We start from the raw sequence: 7,174 nt of genomic DNA, 5'->3' as shown, positions 1-7,174 counted from the left end.
GTCTCCTCTCCATCGTCAACCTTGTTCAATAGCAGAGGTGAGAATGGATGCTGGGGGCAGTGGTTTAAAAGTTGTCTGCTGAAGTTCAGGTTCTGCATCATGCCAAACATCTCAGCTGTTTCTACAAATAAGGAGAAAAGAATAAATCCCAGGAAAGCCATTCATTTCTGGACTGATTAGGTTTAGGTTTTAATAAGCTCCTAAATGTATAGATGGACATTTGCACTCACCTGGTTATTTTCACTTGATACCTTGGAGCTTTGCTGGGAGTTTGGGGGAGGCAAGGTCCCGTCACCATGCAGGTTTGCACCACTTTTGGGCTCTGCATTAATGGTCTGGGAAATACATGAAATTGTGTACTTTTGGCTGTTTGTTTGCCTGCAGGACTGATTTGGACGGAGTAGCTCAACAGCTAAAGGAGCCATAAATATTGATTACAATGTGTGACTACACTGGGGTACACTTACATGTTGTCCAGGGTTTTGTCGAAAGCAGGTTGAAAACCAAAACCTGAAGTTATCACTCCTAGGAGGACCGTCCATGGGTGTAGATGCCAAGAACCGACAATAGCTCTGCCATATCCCATTTCTAAAGTGCAAATTTGTGCATTTAGCAGGACCTGTGAACACAGATATGAAGCATAAATGTATGTATTACATGTATTACATTTTTCTGGCACATAAAGTGCAAACTGTATCTAAAAACTTTTTAACATTAAATGGAAAAGAACTGGTGTAGTTGCTCGCTAATAACCTGTTGAAATCTGATCAGTGTTGCACTGTTCATACATGAACACCAGTGAACAACTGGCTATTAAGCCTGAAAACCAGGACTGTAGCCAGGATCTTAGAAATACTGAGGTCATGATTCTAGCAATAATTAATAATGCCAGTGCTAATGTAGCTTACCGCCCAGTGTGTAATAATTTTTTTTTAACTCTTGGTTTGGGGTAGCCGGGCAAGGAAAGACATTTTAAATTTGGTGATTGCTAGACACAGAGCTATTCAGCTAACATTTTAAGTAAAGAAATATTTTTAAAAAAAGTAAAACAGCAAAGGGCATGTCCTCAGTGTCCTCAATGGTAGCTATGGGCCTGCTGAAAACTTTCAAATCTGAACTAAATAAAGAAAATAATAAAATTTTTCAACACTGGGAAAACACTGTATGTATTTTTGCAGGTTGCAACAGGTTCAATTGAAGACTTTTTTTTTAATGCAAATACTGACAAAATATATGTACGAAGGATATGAAGAAAAATCTGTATCAGTTCCACGTCAGTTTGGTATTGTACATGATACAATAATATAATAATACAAATTCTTTACCAAAACAAAACCAAGACTGAAAAATTCAACTTGTAAGACCTGTCAAAGTCATATTCAATAACCACATTCAATAAAATATTTAAAAAAAAATGTTTTCAAGGGCCTTTACAATTCACGGGTTGGAGATGTTCCCCATTACTCACATTACACAGAGCCTGAGGCTTTGTGACACGCAGCTTTAGATTTTTGCCAGATACACTTGAACGATTAGCATAAATCCAAAGCCAGCTTACCCAGAGCAATATAGCTTTCTAGGCTATAGAAAAGTTAATACAAATTATTTGACAAAGCATTTGCCATTTTTAAACACATGCCAGATGATGATGGATGGATCTGGAAGTGTGACTATAGAGACACCATCAGGTCATCCTGGCACGGCAAGTATATTTAAAATGTGACACAGCAATCCACACCCAGCACATCTCATATCATACCCCTTATAGATGGAAGAGGAGGTTTGCTGTTGATGTCGGGGTTGGGGTTGAGAAATGGGGTATAGACTCTCTGATGCCACAGTCCCTGATGTGCAGTTACCTGTGGTTGAAGAGCCCTTTGACTGGCACTGTGAGCTTGGTATGGGGGCCGGGTGGAGGCTGCACGGTACATAGTCTGCCTTATGTTTGGAAGATGAAGGCCCCCCACACTGGACAGGCTGAGTGTGCCTCCTCCACAGCAACGTCTGTCGCTTAAGGCTCTGCCAATCAATCCCGTCCATTCCAGTCTGGGTTCACAGCATAGAGAAAAAAAATCTGTTCGATTGTACAGTTCAATCTGAATCATTATTATTCAAAAAATGATCAAATGTAAAATAATTTTGTGCACATCCTTGGCATTAATGTAGCATGAAATCATGAATTGTATTATTCAACTGTTTATGAGCAACTAAGAATGAATTCATCCCAGCCTTCCTGCGCTGAGGCCTGAGTAATCAGGGTACGTGACAAAGTACATGACCAACACCCAGTCTCTACATGAGATTTGTTGAAAACACCAAATAAACCCAGTAGAAAAGTGTTGTGTTTGTGATGGCTATCGCAGTTGGCATCTTCCACTCTCACTTTGCAGTTCCTCTTATGCACTGGCAGGGGGTGTTACTGATGGAAGAAAACGCACATGTACTGTCTGTAGACTAGTGTAATCGTGACCAGCTGAGTGAGTGACAATGTTCAGATGTCAGCGCTTTCAATTACTGACTTTGGCCAGAGAGACACTGAGGCCAGAGAGTGATACTGAAGTGATGCTAACGAAGGCTAGCACTGAAAATTAAAACTACAGATATACTAAGATACAGATATATTTTACCTCCTTTAGAAATATTATATATCAAAAATCTAATAGATTTTCAAGGCATTTTTCAACTTAATCCATTTACAAACACTGTCCCGATAATCCCCTGAATGAAATTGGAAAAAACATCTTAGTGCACACTATCTGACAGTATCACATGTACTGTACATGCATGTAAAGCACCTTACAAGGCGCAACACAAACAGTGAAGGGCAGAAAGTTTGATTGCACATTTTATCGTCTTGAATAACTAGTAAAACTTATGAATACATTTGTAGAGTGCTCGTGCAGTAGACCTTTTTCACAGCAGCTATTTTCACATTAAAATAGTAGGGTAATCACAGTTATTACCAATAATATAAATTAACACAACTGTTCCAGAAAAAACTGACACATATTGTTGTCAAGAGATCCTCAAGATACACTAATTCACATTTCTAAAACTAAATGTCATTGGAAATTAGTGTGTCTTGAGGATCATTTGCATCATGCCACTGAATGTTTTACTCAACTCTAAACAGAAGTGATGGAGCATCATGTTCCAGTGAGAAAAGGACCGTTAAAGCCTGTCCAGCCCCTTGGACAGACGTTGGGTTAAGCAGACTTTTATGTAAAGAAGAAAGTGGTTCAAATTCCAATGCTTTGTTTGTGTTTGTATCTAATAAAGTGATGTTTTTATGTGTTAGGACTCTTGGAAGAAGAGCCAAGTTGGACTAAAAGAGATCCCAATAAAAAAATCAACAATCAAATTATGGTTCCATTCCATTTAGTGAAGGAGAGCCTTTTCAGTGAGCTAATATGTATAATAGCAGCACTCTGACTCTGTTAGACATGAATGGAACGGAACCTGAATTAGAATGATTTTAATAGTAAAATAACATTTTGCAATGTGTTGTCTATGTCTAACCTTCGGGTCCAGTTTATATTTGGAGGTATGGGGCTCCTGTTGGGCGTGCCTCCTCTGCATCCTCTCCATGACAGGCTCAAAGATCATCAGATTGTTCCTGAGGGGGAGGGTCTGGGCTGAACTGGGCGGCTGCAGGTCCCCTTTGGCCTCAGGGGCAGCAGCCAGAGTTTGTCCCACGGGAACAAGGCGGTGGACCTGAGGAGGGGCAGAGGCCTTCTTCACCTGGCGGTCACTGACTGAGCCTGGCCAGGACAAACCAGGATCTGACTCTGACTTCAGTGAGCCCTTCCCTTCCTGGTTCAGCTGAGATTTCAAAGGAATTTGCTTCAGAAGAACCCTCTTCCTTGGCTTGTCCTGTTTGAGATTTTTCTAACCACACAACACATTATATGGTTCAACTTAACTGCAGAATTCACTTCACAAGTTACACAGTCTGCTTGTAAGGTAACTGGCTTTTCACCTTGTTTTCAACAGATGTGTACACTTCAGCAGAGGGGAGGAAAACCAGTTCCTTGACAGCCAGTCTAGGAGACTTAACACTGCAGTAAAAAACACAACAAATGGGTACAGCAGGCCAGTGAGTGGATGAAAATAACAATGGCTTTAATAATAATAAAAAAAGAGATAGCATAAAGATACAATCTAAAAGAAGATGAAGTGCAAAAACCAGAGAATAGACTTTGATTCTGCTTATCATGTTATGCTGTCTTACTGTATGTTGTTCATTGTGTTTATAGCACGACATGTGAACATGTGTATGACATGTTAAGTTGCATTACACATGTTATTTAACACCATGCCATGCGTTTCTTCCATTATGTTGTTACTATACTTCCTGGTATGTAATGTTATGTTGTGTCATGTCATACTGTCATATCTAACTCTAGGCTCACAGAGGGACTGTGAATCACCTGTGCTGGTAGTCATCAAGTGGAACATAGCAAGACCCAGGAACCCAGATCACTGTGGGCTTTGGGGACTGGGATGTACTGGTGCAACTGGGCAAGCAGCTGATGTTGACAGTCCTTAGCTGTAAAAACAATAAAAACAAACATGTTGCCAGAAATGTGTAATGATGTGTTTTTCATTTTAAAGCCCCTCCAGTCAGAAATCAGTGTTTCTTCTACAGTGTGCTGTTAGAATGCTCTCTGTGCACAGTTTGACTCTAGAAGGATGTTTTCATATTCATCTGCTGAAAGTGGTCCAGTATCAACTTGTACAGTGTGATGTAGAAACTTGACGTCACCAGTGTACATCCACTGAGAATGGACTTTACAGTGAAGGAGGAGACATCTTTGCATATTCAGAGATTCTGAAGTTTAAATGAGCTAGAAGGAGAAATGACTTTTTTAAGGATTTTAATTGAAAATTAGAAATTAATTTTGGTGGAATCAGACACACATTTTGTTCCAAGCAGACTATTAGTATATTTAGTATTATATGTCTTAATACATGTCTAACTACAAATCCTATAATTTGATGGAGATTTGCTGTCTAACGTGTCTCTAGTTGTTCTGTATACTGCGCAACCCTCAGTGACACACAGAACCAAACCTTGAATGGTCTTTTCTTCTGTGTTGTCTCAGATGAGAAGTGGTTGGCTGAGCTGGATTGGAAATCTGGACATTTTCTCTGAATGAAAGAGATTCATTTATGTATGTACTTACACCATAATCAACTCCAATATAGAGATGTGAAAAAGGCACGTACTGTCTTTCGCTCTTTAGGTAAAAGCCACCCGGCTGATGAGAGTGCTGGCAGCGCTTCTGAGAACTGCGATATTCACGTTTAAAGGTAAGACCTCAAAGGGGACCCTCCAATCCAGGCCACTCTGATCATTAAACCAGAGTTGATGGCTGGAAACCTATTCTCTGATTACAACCAAAGACTACTATTACAATTAGTAACCACTGAATTGATTGATTGATGCCTGGCAATTTAAAATTAGGCTAACAATGCGAGCCAGGTGTGCCACCTTCAGAGGCGGTAACTGAGGCCCTGCTAGGTAAAGGGCCTTCCCCTGTCGAGTTGCCTTTACAGATGCGGCTGCTCGGCCTCCCAGCAGCAGGTGGTGTGCACAGAGGCCAGAGACAGTGAGCTTCATCCAGAGCGGAGAGGAAGGGCTGCCCATTGCCTCAGCTGACAGAGGGGGCCGCAGCAAGCGCTGAGTTCAGCATGAAAGGTCAAAGTGGAAAATTGTATAAAGCCATTTCACTGTTAATGAATGTACCATGAACAACAGTGCTATATGCAGGACGACTGCGAAGTAAGCTTTTTAACATTTGCCAAGATTTGACATTGCTGGGCTGCGCATGTATCAGGCAAACGTGATCTACACAGCAGCCAACTTATTATTTCACTGTCTTTAGAAGTATATTTGCTTCCTACTCGGTGAGCAGTAATAACCTTTTCACAGCAGCCATTTTGATGGAACAGCAGGGTAAACACCAGGTGTACCAATGATACTAAATTAAGGTTCCATTCCATTTAGGTAGCAGAGCCTTTACAGTAGCCAACATGGCACAATAGCAGCACCCTGTCTCTGTTTGGGACAGATACCAAAATCATTTATTTGCCTTAATTAGTTATTTAAAGTGGTCCGTCCAGCAAAATGACAAACGCCCTGTTATCAACAGTGATATTAAGAAGCTTTGCATATTTAGCTCCCATCAAAGATGGTCAGTAGTTTTGCACATTGTCATTTAACTCCTGCTGCTTGCCTTTAGGGAGTAAGCATTTAGAAATTGAACATTAGCACATAAGAGGTGTAGATCAATACTTGGCTTTCCTGTACTGAGATAAAGTTAATATGGTGATTTAGGGTCAGCTCCCAATAACTTTGGCAAAAACCTGGTATCCTATTCTTCCTAATCTAGTTCTCTTGGTTTTGCTTACTGCCGTTCCTGTGGTTTAACGATGGAGACTTGTGTGACATGTCTACTTTTCATTGTATGTTATCTTGTGTATTGGTCAATCCAATGGCATCAATTTTACCAAATACTGTTTAATACTGCCCACAGATATAGGGTGACAATACATCATTTTGCACTATTCCTTATTCCTTTCTCATACATATACTATAAAACTATGTCATGCCTTTGCCCACCCTAGGAAAGAATCATTTGCAGAACACTACTGAATGATGATTTAGCAGTGGGTATACCCAATGCTGGCTAAAATAATACCTGAGAGGATATTATACTCATATACTTGCGTATACCCTGCTATACCACTGGTAACACTGTGTTTATCCTACTATTTCACGTCAAAATGCAGCTGGAATGAAGTCTGTCTAATAGGTGCCACAGCTTATGCTGGACTAGAGAAAGTTTGGTAGCCAGTCACATAAAGAACTATTAATTGTTTAAGCGAGTATTTTCAGGATTAACTACTGGTGCAGGAGGTCTATTTAAAGCCTAAAGTCATAACACCTCAGCTGATATCATAACGGTCACATAACGTCTACATAAATGCAATGCCTTCAAACGTGCAACACTGCTAGTTAACGTTAAGTTAATAACTTTCTTCTTGATAAAATGAGCTAATAAACCTAAATAACATCGACGTGTATTTGCCTGTAAAGCTAGCTTAGCTTATAGCTAACCTGTTCTAAAACGTTTCACATAATTAGTCACAATAACGTCAGCATTATCTA

Source organism: Morone saxatilis, unplaced genomic scaffold (genome assembly GCF_004916995.1).
Source record: "Morone saxatilis isolate NCDOM2014 unplaced genomic scaffold, NCSU_SB_2.0 Contig16, whole genome shotgun sequence".
NCBI lineage: Eukaryota > Metazoa > Chordata > Actinopteri > Moronidae > Morone > Morone saxatilis.
This window is presented reverse-complemented; position numbering follows the sequence as displayed.